Source organism: Nelumbo nucifera, chromosome 6 (assembly GCF_055504915.1).
Source record: "Nelumbo nucifera cultivar China Antique chromosome 6, China Antique-T2T, whole genome shotgun sequence".
NCBI classification, from domain to species: Eukaryota; Viridiplantae; Streptophyta; class Magnoliopsida; order Proteales; family Nelumbonaceae; genus Nelumbo; species Nelumbo nucifera.
This window is the reverse complement of record NC_142654.1, coordinates 38,818,898-38,832,662: the sequence shown is the minus strand read 5'-3', so window position 1 is coordinate 38,832,662 and position 13,765 is coordinate 38,818,898. Positions and strand designations below refer to the sequence as shown.

General features: G+C 41.5%; 1 protein-coding gene across 10 annotated transcripts in view; it reads left to right on the top strand.

Annotated features, from left to right (window-relative positions):
• Positions 1-13,765, top strand: part of LOC104586388 (acyl-CoA hydrolase 2) — a 133,580-nt gene that overhangs the window by 12,488 nt on the left and 107,327 nt on the right. The window lies entirely within an intron of this gene.

The following is a 13,765-nucleotide window of genomic DNA, read 5'->3' as shown; positions in this document are numbered from 1 at the left end:
TGTTGCGCATAACCTTCTTCAACAAGGAAAGTGACTTCAGCAGTGAATGGTTGATTGATATTCTCAAAGGAAGGTCGGTTCTCTCTTCTTCTAGTGTTACTTATATTTCTAGGTAGAAACTCTACAAGAAGCTGTTAGTATTGATTATAACCTAGAGAACTAGGTTCATTGTTGCCCTAGGAAGGGCTGTGTGTGCAGTAGCTGAATGGTGTAGGGCTGCTGTAAGTTGTTGAATGGTGTAGGGCTGTTGTAAGTTGTTAAGTGGTGTTAGGGCTGCTGTAAGTGGCCGAGTGGTGTAAGGTGGAATGCAGTGACCTTGCCGAACTCCTTGTGGTTGTGTAATGCCCTCTTAAGTGTGTTAAACAAGTCTGAACTGGGTGCAGCAGATTTGACTGTGTTGTGGTGCTTGTGATGCACAATTTGTTTTGAGTGGTTGTAAGAGGGCCTACTTGTGATTAGTGAATGGTAAACTGATGCTTATGTGTGACGTAAGTGTGTGAAGTCAGCAGTAGTGTGAATAAGAACAAGTGTGTGCTTCCACTGTTATGTTTAGAGGCTGCAAAAGGTGCTGAAATATCAAACTGTGAACAACATCAATCAGCTTGTAGCTGAGAAGTAAAGTTAGAGGCAACTGTGAAAGAGTACAATGGCAGCAATAGGAGATGGCTACAATGATCAGAAACCTAGTGTAGTAATTTCCTCCGACTACCTAGGGGTACAAATGACCTCAATTAAGCTAAATGGGGAGAACTATGTTCCATGGGCTAAATCAGTGGAAGTTTTTCTCAAGGCAAAGAAGAAAGTAAAGCATGTAAGAGATGAAAAGCCACCAGTTGACTCTCCAGGGTTTGATGATTGGGAACAAGAAGATGCTCAAATCATGACTTGGCTGTGGAATAGTATGGAACCCAAAATCAGTGCCAACTTCATGTTCCTTGATACGGCTAAGGATATATGGGAGCATGCTAAGAAGCTATATTCTAGACAAGATAACACAACAAGAGTATATCAGCTGTATCAAGAGTACTTTGATTTACAACAAGGAATCAAAACACTAGAAGAGTACTATGCCTGCATGAAGAATATAAGGAATGAACTCAATGTCTATCATCCCTTTACTCTAGATATTCAAGTTCAGCAACAACAAAGGGAGCAGCTAGATGTTACAAGATTTTTAGTGGGGCTGAAGTCGGAATATGAACCAGTTAGAGCTCAAATATTGGGGGGCTCTACTCTTCCTACACTTGAGGAAGTATTCTCAAGACTTTGTAGAATTTCTTTGGGACAGACAGAGAACCCCACACAGTCTGATAGATCAGCACTTGTGACAGCTAGAGGTGGTGGACATAGTACAAGAGGGGGAGGTCATGCTCCCAGAGGGGGCCGTGGCAATTCCATGATTGGTTGAGGTGGCCGTGACTCAGGGGGAGGCCATGGCAGAGGAAAAAATAACTCTACAAGGAAGTGTACTCATTGTGCTAGGGAAGGACACACAGTGAATTTCTGTTATGACCTACATGGCCCTCCCTCTAAATGGGCTAATCATGCTATAGCAGGCGTGGTTGTTATTAGTGACAGTAAACTGGCAGACCGAACACCTCCCACATCTACATCTACTTCTGGGAGGGAGATGGTAAGTGTTCCGCGTGATGAGTATGAACGGTTCCTTCAAACTACTTCACAGCATACCACTGCCACATATGCCCAATCAGGTATTGCTTGCATGTCATCTAAAACTCCTTCCTGGATTATTGACTCTGGAGCCTCAGATCATATGACCGGGACTCCAGGTGTGTTCTCTTCTCTTTCTAAAACCTCCACATCACAAACTGTTACACTTGCCAATGGGTTCTCATCTCCCATCTGTGGTGTTGGTAAAGTTGACATGGCTTCTGTCCCCTTATCATCTGTTTTATATGTACCTAAGTTTCCATTCAATCTTATGTCTGTTAGTAAAATAACCAAAGCTCTTAACTGTTCTGTTATCTTCTTTCCTTCCACTTGTGTTTTTTCAGGATCTCAAGACGGGGAAGAAGATTGGTGGGGGGCATGAAGCTGGTGGATTGTATTACCTTGACGATGGTGGATCTTCAATTGCATTTCAAACTTCTCTTACTCCTCTACAATGGCATTGCCAACTGGGACATCCATCTCTCAAGGTTCTTGTAGAGAAGATGGGCCGAATGGCCCATAGACTGTCATTTTATGTTATGTTATGTTTCTCTCTGTTGTGGGCCTTATTCTGGGCCCATACTCTGTAATAGTCTGTTTTTTGTATTTTTCTGCTCACTCAAGGGCCTCTCTGTAATTTGTAAAAGATTAACTTATTAATAAGATGTTTAGAGTGTTAGAGAAGGGTTAAGTTCGAACCTCTTACTCTCTAACACTCATTGCCGCCAGCTCTCTCTTCTCTTCCTCTCTTATTTGTTCATTTTCTGGTTTGCATCTAATATCAAACAGTTCCATACATCAAGTGGGCTGTTTTTCAACTTGGTATCAGAGCGGGTCATTGCTTGGCGTGTCCCTCATGTGGTTCTAGTTCAGCCAACTACATGAGGAGGTTCTAGGGCTGAAAGTTTACAGTCATCCGCCTGGTTCTTGGAGGTCATTGGAGGGTGCCCAAGTTTCTATACACTTGGAGAAGGGTTCGGTGACCAGGAAGAATCAGAGAGCAAGTTGTTTGGCCTGATTTGAAATCAGAGAAAAGGACTTTCGAAATTATCTCAGAGAACAAGTGTTCGGCCTGGTTTATAGTTGAAACCAGAGACTCTCTTGCTGTAAGTCTTTTCTCAGTTCTTTGCTAAGTTATTTTTTGTTATCTGGGAGGACTGTTAAAGCATTCAAAACACCTCCATTCGGCCCACTGTTGCTGGACTGATTTCTGGGTTATTCTGGAAGTGTGGTTCGGCTGTTATTGGGCTTCCAAACTGCTAAAAATTAAGTGGTACAAGCCTCTACTTAGTTCAGCTGCTTCTTGGACTTAGACAAAGTGTTCTTGAAGCGATTTCTGCTTGTTAACAGTGAAGTGTTGACTGTTGCATACATAGTGTTTGTAAAAGGTCCTCTTAGGTACTGTGGACTGTTTTCTTTGTTCTCCTTGGGAAATTATTGTTGGGAACCAAGAATACATATTGTTTGGAGGCCTACCGATTGTTCCTTGAAGGCTGAATCAGGGTTTCTCCCCTTTGAAAGTGCTGCCACCGAACTTGGTTCTCACGGCTGTCAGTTCTGAACTGAGTTTGTGAGTTGTTTTGTTTGCTACTGTTTCAACTCAATCTGAGTCCTTTGAAATCAGATCACTTTTAAAGGCCTGCCGAAACCCTAATTGAAGTTGTTACATAATGGACTTCTCAGAAATTGAGAACAAGAGCACTGCTGAATATGGACATAATTTGGGAACTACAACTGATTCCTTGTTGGCTGTAACTACAGTTAAATTGGATGGAACCAATTATTTGGCCTGGTCACAATTCGTAAAAATTCATATTTGCAGTAGAGGAAAGTGGGGGTTTATCTCTGGGAGCAAGAAAGCTCCCCCAGAGGAGGATCCCTCTTATGAGAAATGGGTGCAGGAGAATTACACAGTGATTGGGTGGCTTGTGAACTCAATGCAGCCACAGATTAGCCAACCTTACTTGTGGATGAACTCGGCTAAAGAAATCTGGGATAGTGTTGCAGAAACTTATTCCCAGAAGTTGAATGTTGCCAGAGCTTACAAACTGAGAAGTGATGTGAAGATTCTAAGACAGGGGGAGAAGTCACTTGCAGCATACTTCTCAGCCCTAAAATCTATATGGCAAGAAATTGATTTGATAGAGGCCGTGACATGGGATACCCCTAAGGATGCTGAAACATATAGGAAATTGGTTGAAAGGAATAGGGTCTTTGAGTTCTTGACAGGGCTGAATTCTGAATATGACATTACAAAGCAAAACATCCTGTCCAAGGAAGATGTTTCATTGTCTCAAGCATATGCTTTGGTCAGCAGTGAGGAAAGTAGGAGGAAAGTGTAGGTTCAAGGGGTCAGTATCAATGATCATTTTGCAAATATGGGAATCAAACCCAAAGGGGTTACAGGAGCTCCCAGTGGCACAGGAAAGAAGGAGGTGGTGTGTGAATATTGCAAGAAGCCGAAACACACTAAGGACAAGTGCTGGAAATTGCATCCCAGTCTTGTTCCTATCCGATTCCAGAAGAAGAATGACAATAGAAAGACCGGAAGTGCACATACTGCCATGAAAGCTGAATATGAGAAGTTTGGAAGGATGATCAGCCAGCTTGAAGGTGTAACTTCATCATCCAACCCTTCTGGAAGTCCAGCCACCACTGCATTTGCTCACTCAGGTATAAGGGCTTCTGCTAACCATGCATCTACCTCAGGTAATCCCAAGACCCCTTGGATCATTGACTCAGGTGCTTCTGATCACATGACCAACCTTTCCACTTTGTTTGTGTCATATGATTTGCTTCCTGGTCGTGACAAAATCACCTTAGCTGATGGTTCTCTTGCCCTATTTCTGGCAAGGGAACTATCAAGCCTACAGACTCTTTACTCTTATCTTCCACTCTTCATGTACCTAAGTTAAATACCAACTTGTTATCTGTAAGTAGCTTGACCAAGTCATTGAATTGTTGTGTAACATTTTTCCCTTCTCACTGTGTGTTTCAGGACCTGAAGTCTCAGAAGGTGATTGGGAGTGGCCATGAAGCGAATGGAATATACTTGCTCGACACCCCTGGCCAATGCTTTGATCATCCCAAGAATGTTGCTTTTGGTTCTACTTCTTCAGAGTCTGTCAGTCAAATTATGTTGAGTCATTGTCGGTTGGGTCATTTACCTTTTTCTGCTTCAAGTCATTTGCTTCCCAAACTGTTTAAGGGAGTCAGTGTGTCCAGTCTCAATTGTGAGTCATGTCAGATGTCAAAGCATTGTAGAAAAAATTACCCTGTGAGCAATAAAAGATCATCTTTTCTTTTTCATATTGTACACTCTGATGTGTGGGGGCGTTACCACTTATCCTCTATGGGGGGCTACAAATACTTTATCCTGTTTATTGATGACTTTTCTAGATTCACTTAGATATACTTAATGAAATCTCGAGACGAAGTCCCGAGACTTGTGAGGCAATTTCATGAGCTTGTTTTAACTCAATTTGGTACCAGAATTAAGGTTTTCAGATCCGACAATGCAAAAGAGTATTTTGAGAAGAGCTTATCCTTGTATCTCTCTGACATGGGGGTTATTCACCAAAGCTTCTGTGTTAGAACCCCTGAACAATTGGTTCCGTTCGTGTCCTAATTTCCTTGGCAGTTATGTATGATTGGCCTCTTCTTCAACTTGACATAAAGAATGCCTTCCTTCATGGTGATCTAGTGGAGGAGGTATATATGGAGCAACCACCTGGGTTTGTTGCTCAGGGGGAGGGTGGTAAGGTGTGCAAGCTGAAGAAAGCAATTTATGGGTTGAAGCAATCTCCACGTGCTTGGTTTGGGAAGTTCAGCGAAGTGGTGAAGAGTTTTGGAATGAAGCAATGCCAGGTTGATCACTCAGTGTTCAACTATGACTCAGAAGCTGGGAAGATTTTATTAGTGGTCTATGTGGATGATATTGTCATCACTGGTAGTGATAAATTGGGGATTGGCAAACTAAAGGTATTCCTACAAAATCATTTTCAAACAAAGGACCTTGGAACATTAAAGTATTTCTTGGGAATAGAGGTTGCCAGGTCAAAACAAGGTGTGGATTTGTGCCAAAGGAAATATGTCATTGATCTATTGGAAGAAACAAGACTGTTAGGTGCAAAACCGGCTGAGACCCCTATGGAACCAAATGTTAAGTTGAGCAGTGATACAGGAGAAGTATTTGAAGATCCTGGAAGGTATAGATGACTAGTGGGAAAGCTGAACTATCTGACTATCACGAGACCCGACATCTCCTTTGCAGTCAGTGTGTTGAGCCAATTCATGTAGAACCCCCGTATACCTCATTGGGACGCAGTCCTTAGAATTGTGAGGTATCTGAAAGGAACTCCAGGCCGTGGGCTATTGTATAAACCAGGAGGAAAACTTGAAGTAGTTGGGTATACAGATGCAGACTGGGTAGGCTCAGTGAGTGACAGAAGGTCTACTACAGGCTATTGCACATTTCTGGGAGGAAATCTTGTGACATGGAAGAGTAAAAAGCAGACGGTTGTGGCCAAAAGCAGTGTTGAAGCCGAATATAGGGCCATGGCTCACACTACCTGTGAATTAGTGTGGTTGAGGAATCTCTTACAAGAAATTGGGTTTCACATGGATAAACCTATGAGATTGTACTGTGACAACCAAGCTGCACTCCATATCTCATCCAATCCTGTCTTTCATGAGAGAACAAAGCACATAGAGGTTGATTGCCATTTTGTGAGAGAGAAGGTTCTTGCTGGAGAGATAAATACAGAACATGTGGGCTCCAATGACCAGTGGGCAGATTTGTTTACAAAAGCTCTAAGCTTAGGGAAAGTGAACTATCTATGTAACAAGCTGGGATTATATGACATATATTCTCCAGCTTGAGGGGGAGTGTTAAGATGTGCCGAATAGGGGTAGTTTAGTCTTCTTCTGTTTATTAAGTAACTTGCTTATGTGGCAGTGTTATTTGAGTTACTCTACTCCACACTTAAGGAAGGGCATTTCTGTCTTTGTAAACATTATTATAATCTAATATAGATTAAGGGGGTCGACTGGATGGGTTAACCATCAGATTTTCGACAGACCCTTCTTCTTCTCCTCTTCCTGTTCGGATTATTGTAGCAGCAGTCGAAACAATCTGCTTTGGAGAAGCCACTAAAAGAAGCTTCGGCAGAAAGCTTATGCCCTATTTCTGTCTGAAAGATAGCTATTTTGGGGTTTCTGTGGGTTTAACCAAACATAGTTTATGGACTGTCCAGGTTGGACCCTTACCCCTTTATATTATCCTGACAATAGTTCCCTCCTAGTTACCCCTTACCTATCTATTAATCTAGTCATTGATCTTAGGGCCCTTTTGGGAGGGCTGAAGCTTTAACTGAGCTGCTTTGGAGAAGCCACAAAAAGAAGCTTTGGCAGAAAGCCTATGCCTTATTTCTGTCTGAAAGACAGCTATTTTGGGGTTTCTTTGATTTCACCAAACATAGCTTATAGACTGTCTTGGTTGGGCTCACCTTGTAAAGCCAGAAGCCACTGCCTGAAAGCCCTCATGACAGTTAGTTCCTGTTTGGGAGAGTTTTCATGCTGTGGCTTTTAGTCCTGCGAGGTGCGGCCCATCCAGAAAGCCTAGAAACAGCATTTGGTAAAAAAAATCCGGAGAGCCCAAATACAGCTGTATTGAGCCCAATGAGAAAGCCTAGTCAGATGTATCTCTCAGCACCATAGTCAGATGTATCTCTCTTTCTCTATGCCTATGAATCCAAGGGCCAATTTTGTTATTATTAAACCAATTCACCATTACTGAAGAAACCCCATATCTTTTTCAGTTGAGTTATAGAGTGTCAGGATTTTTTTTATAACTTGTAAATTTTTAATTGTATTTTATTTTTTGGTTATACTTTACTATACAATGCTCGAAACTTGCCTTGTTATCAGCAAAGAACGAAGAGAAAGGAAGGAGGAAGAAGAGAAGAAAAGAATGAGAGTAAAAATGGTGGGATGGCAGTGCCCACCAATCTATTTATAGGGCAAAACCAACAACTAATAAAATATAGGGTACAATGACAAAAATCCCTTTTGGCCTAATTAATAAGAACTGTCAACAATTAACACCCCCCCTTAAGTTGGGATAGATGTCAATCATGCCTAACTTGTCACACAAGTCACTATATCACAGTGATGAAGGCCCTTTTTGAAGATATCTACAAGTTGCTCTTACAAGGGGTGGGTACACACTTCGCCACTTACAAGCTTCTCCTTGATAAAGTGTTTGTCCACTTCAATGTGTTTTGTTTTATCGTGCAGGACAAGATTAGCTGCAATATTGATAGTACCCTTATTGTCACAATTAAGTGACATGGGACTATTAACTACAAATCCCAACTCTTCCAATAAGTTCTTTATCCACAAAATTTTGGCCACCCCGTAGGACATAGCTTTGTACTTTGCTTTTACACTGAACCTAGCCACCACACTTTGTTTCTTATTTCTCCATGTAACTAGGTTTCTCCTACAAAGGTGCAATATCCACTGGTGGATTTATTGTCATCTACTGACTCTGCTCAATCAATATCTATATACACCTCCACCTTCAAATGCCCATGATTCTGGAACAACAAACTTGCCCCTAAGAACTTCCTGAGATACCTAAGAATCCTCTCGGCAATCCATGTGAGTGATTTAGCAATTCCCATGCATGAATTGACTAAGGAGTAAGGACACCTACAACAAAATCAATGTCAGGTCTGGTCATTGATAGATATAGAAGTCTTCCCACAAGCCTCTGAAATTGCTTGACATCTTTTATGGTCTCTCCATGACAATCACCCAACTTGTGATTTGGATCAATTGGAGAATCAATTGGCTTTGTTCCCATCTTACTTGTGTCCTACAATGGACCTAGAATGTATTTCCTTTAAGAAATGCAGATACCTTAAGGGACCTAGATCTTTCACTTCAAACTAAGTGACTAAGAACTCCTTTAGCTTCTGAATTTCACTTTTCCAATCTTCAGTGACTACTATGTCATCAACATACACTATCAAAGTTGCAATTTTATGTTTTCCCCCTTTAAAAACAGATTATAGTTAGATTGGCATTGTTAAAACCAATCTGCTATACAGTTTGATTGAACCTGCTGAACTGAGACCTTGGTGACTGTTTTAGGCCATACAGGGACTTCCTTAGCTTGCACACTTTCTGCTCATTGCCTTTGGCACAGAAACCAGGAGGCTGAACCATATACACCTCTTCTTCTAAATTGCCATTTAAGAAGGCATTCTTGATATCCAATTGGTGAAGATGCCAATCAAAATTAGTTGCTAATGAGAGGAGGATCCTAACAGAATTCATCTTAGCTACCGGGGAAAATGTCCTTACATAATCCATTCCATACATCTTTGTAAATCCCTTTGCCACTAATTTGAACTTTATACATCTCCCTTGTGCAATTAGCCTTGTGTTTCACTGTAAATTCCCACTTGCATCCTATTGGTTCTTTTCCTTTTGGAAGATCCACCAACTCCCATGTACCATTTTATATAAAGTACTGATTTCTTCCTTCATTGCATCTGTTCATTCAGGTACAAACAAAGCCTCTACCACATTCTTAGGGATAGGTATATTGTTAATGAAAGAAAGACACAGAGAGAATGTGATGTTCTCATAGGAAACAAAATAGGAAATACGATGCTTAGTAGTATAGGACTTGACACTCTTTTTCTTTGCAATAGGGATGTCCAAGTCATCAACAACAGAATTATCTATATCAATGGGGTCAAACATATCAATGGGAATAATGGTATTTGGTTGAGAAGGATCTGTCCTTGGAGAATCCAATGATGTTGGTGGTATGGCCTTAAGTTGCTCTATGGTTCTTGAGCTTGGTTGGCCCTAGTGACAATGAGGGAAAATATGGAAGGGAGGGGGATTTGGAAGAGGAGGAAGTTAAACCTAAACATGTTTCTCTTAACCCTACTCTCCCCCTGAGGAGAAATAGGAAAAGAAAATCCACTCTTAAAGAAAGAGACATCCATAGAAACATAGTACTTCTTGGAAATATGATCAAAACATTGGTACCCATTTTGAGAAGAAGGGTAGATTAGGAAAACACATAGCATGAGGGTTGAGTTGACCACAATTAAGAGACAAGTTGGGAACAAAGCAATGGCTACCAAACACACGTAGAGGGATGGAAAGCAAGGGGACTTTGGGAAACAAGAGTTGATGTGGGGCCTTGTATTCCAACAACCAAGATGGCATACAGTTAATGAGTTTAGTAGCAGAGAAAACAACATCCATCCAAAAACATTTAGGGACATACATATGTAGTAACAATCCAAGGGCAACTAAGGAGATGGTTTCTTTACGCAACACAATTCTGTTGGGGTGTTTTGGCACAAGAACTATGGTGAAGGGATCCATACGAAGAGGAAGGAAAATTGAAGGGATCCCCTAAGATCAACTTTTATATCACGCAAGAGGAAGGAAAAAAGTTATAGAAAAATTGAATAATTGGTAATGCTACTAATGGAAATAAGTTTATAGGAAGTTTTGGGACATGCAAAACATTAGAAAGGGTAAGGTGAAAGGGAGAAAGATGGTTCATTGATCAGTTATGGTGGAGAATGAGCCATTGGCTAGTCCCATCTTATCCCTCCTAGAAAGTAGGCTATAGGATTGAATACCCATCATGTAGTTCCAGGTTCCAGAATGAATTATTCATGGGGATTTTGAAGTATGAGAAGTTGCACGGAAGGTTGTGGCAGAGTTACTTGATATAGACACAAAGGAGGTCGTGAGATAGAATCCATCTGATGGAGTGCCCTACCATACGACTCTAAATGGTCACAGAATGAATTGATGATATCTTCCTTGGGATTGGAACTAGAACAAGGTTCTTGGTTCAGTGTAGCTGGAAGTTTGATTCTCATGTGAGGATATGTTCGCAAAATTTTACTTCTTTTGGCCTTGCTGACATGGCTTCTTATTTTGTTTTGATGCTGACTTCTTACTTAACTCCTGAGCCCAGTCAGGCTTTCCATGGAGATCCCAGTAGGCATCTTTGGTGTGCCTAGACCGTTGACAATGAGTGCACCAAATTTTATACTTGTCATCCACCCTCTTTTTGAAGTTATCCTTCTTGAAATAACTCCCTCCATTTGCATTTGTATCCCCTAGCTGCCAAAGCAACTGGCTCCCCCTTTGAACTATTCATCACATTTCTTATACTCTCTTTAGATTGTACCAAGGCATAAACCTCTTGGATTGGAGTTGGAGGGAGATCCTTCTCAAAATTTGCACCATGATAGATTCATATATAGGGTTCAGCTCCAAGAGAAAGGTGTTGGAATCAGTTAGCCACCTCTCTTAAGTTTTTTGTTTGTGTTTTTCCCGTCGCCCTAATATATAAGCTAATAGCTGGTGCCGCCAGCTAGAAGTTCGAATCCAGTTTTTGTCTCTCTTCTCTCTTCTCTCTTCTCTCTTCCTCCTCTCCTCCGTTCCTTCTCTGATATCTCTAGCCTGAAAACATGGTATCAGAGCGGGTCTTCTGAGATTAGAAGCCACGGGATCTCTCTCTTCTCTCAGTTTTTTTTTTCTCAGTTTCTTCTTGCTGTGGATCGAACCAGTTAAGGAAGTGCGTTGGACTGATCTGAAGTTTTCTGCGCCCTTTCTTCCCTTCTCTCTTGGTCGTGTGCCAAGAAACAAATTAAAGAGAGGGAAGTTTGATGCTGTGAAAGTTTTTCACTAAGGGGGTTATGAAGGTCTGAATGACCTGTAAGTGCTATTAGTTTTTGTTCTCAGTCTTGTGGATCATGTGATCCATTTCTGTGCCCAAATAGCTGGGTGATATAGGTTAAAATGACCTGTAACTATAAGATAGTGGTCAACTATATTTCTTGGAAAATTTTCCAGTAGATGTGTGGGATCCAAAAAATTTATACCTGACTAAGGCTTAACTGAACTGAACTGTGGCTGAACCAGGGACTGAACTGTGTCTGAACTGAACCAGGGACTGAACTGTGACTGAACTGGGGTCTGAACTGGATGAACTGAAATTGAACAGTGACTGAACAGTGGCTGAACTTGGTCTGGGGTCTGAACTTGATGAACTGAAATTGAACAGCGACTGAACAGCTTGGCTGAACCAAGCTGAACTGAACTGTGGTTGTGGCTAAACTGAAGTGTTGATAAATTGTGGCTGAACTGTGATTTTTTTAAACAGAACTATTCTTTAACATGTCATTTGAGGATTCTATCATGTCTAGTGGGTCCTCCAATCAAAGTGGAGTGAGTGGGGGTTTTGACATGAGTTTCCCCATGGCCATGATACCTTTTGATGGTCTTAACTACCTAGAATGGTCTAGGGGAATCAAATTATACATAACAGCTAGGGGGAAGGTAGGCTATATTAATGGTAAAACAAAAGAACCAAAGTCTTAGGGGGTGGAGCATGATAAGTGGGATCGGGAAAACAACATGGTGATGTCATGGCTGTTACTTTCTATGTTGCCTCCAGTTAGGAAAACCTTCATGTGGGCTGAAATAGCTATTGAGATTTGGGAGCAAGCAAAATCTACCTATTCAGAGCAACACCATTATGACAAAATACACCAGTTGCAAGCTGCCTCCTGCCTATTATTCAGATTTGACCTCAATTTGGAAAGAACTAGATCACTATCAGAACATTGACTGGAAGTGTGATGCTGGTGCTAAGGCCTACAAGTCTTTGGTTTCCCAACAATGGGTTTTTGCCTTCCTCTCGGGGCTGAACCCTGTATTCGAGTCCCTCAGAGTTCAGATATTAGGAAGTAAAGATCTTCCTTCAATATAAAAAGTGTGTGCTCTAGTTCAATCCGAAGAGAGCGGGCAAAGTGTGATGAATAGCTCCGAGGGGGAACAGATTACCTTAGTGGCTAAAGGGAGTATGGGAAGGGTGACTTCCAGAAGAGAGTGGATGATAAAGATAAGTTATGGTGTACTCATTGCTAGAAGGCCAGACATACTCGAGATATTTGTTGGGGCCTCCATGGAGTTGAGTAAGAAATTAGATCAGAATAAGAAGCCGGGACAACAGAGTCAGAAAAAGTTTAATACAACAAACTTGGCCTCTCAGGAGTCTTAGTCATCTACTGCTATTCACCAGGACCGCTCATCCGTTACCGATCCTCGGGAAGATATCATTAATTCTTCCCATGACCACTTGGATCTTGTAGAGAAGATGGGCCGAATGGCCCATAGACTGTCATTTCATGTTATGTTATGTTTCTCTCTGTTGTGGGCCTTATTCTGGGCCCATACTCTGTAATATTCAGTTTTTTTGTATTTTCCTGCTCACTCAAGGGCTTCTCTGTAATTTGTCAAAGATTAACTTATTAATAAGATGTTTAGAGTGTTAGAGAGGGGTTATGTTCGAACCTCTTACTCTCTAACACTCATTGCCGCCAGCTCTCTCTTCTCTTCCTCTCTTGTTTGTTCATTTTCTGGTTTGCATCTAATCTCAAACAGTTCCATACATCAAGTGGGCTGTTTTTCAACTTGGTATCAGAGCGGGCCATTGCTTGGCGTGTCCCTCATGTGGTTCTAGTTCAGCCAACTACATGAGGAGGTTCTAGGGCTGAAAGTTTACAGTCATCCACCTGGTTCTTGGAGGTCATTGGAGGGTGCCCAAGTTTCTATACACTTGGAGAAGGGTTCGGTGACCAGGAAGAATCAGAGAGCAAGTTGTTTGGCCTGATTTGAAATCAGAGAAAAGGACTTTCAAAGTTATCTCAGAGAACAAGTGTTCGGCCTGGTTTATAGTTCAAACCAGAGACTCTCTTGCTGTAAGTCTTTTCTCAGTCCTTTGCTGAGTTATTTTCTGTTGTTTGGGAGGACTATTAAAGCATTCAAAGCCCACATACATTCGGCCCACTGTTGCTGGACTGTTTTTCTGGGTTGTTTTGGAAGTGCTATTCGGCTGATTATTGGACTGCCGAGCTGCTGAAACTGATCTAAAACTAAGTGGCACTAGTCTCATCTTCATCCCAGCCTCTTCTTGGACCTATACTGAACACCTTGAAGTGGTTTCTTCTAGTTAACAGTAGGCTGTTAACTACTGCAC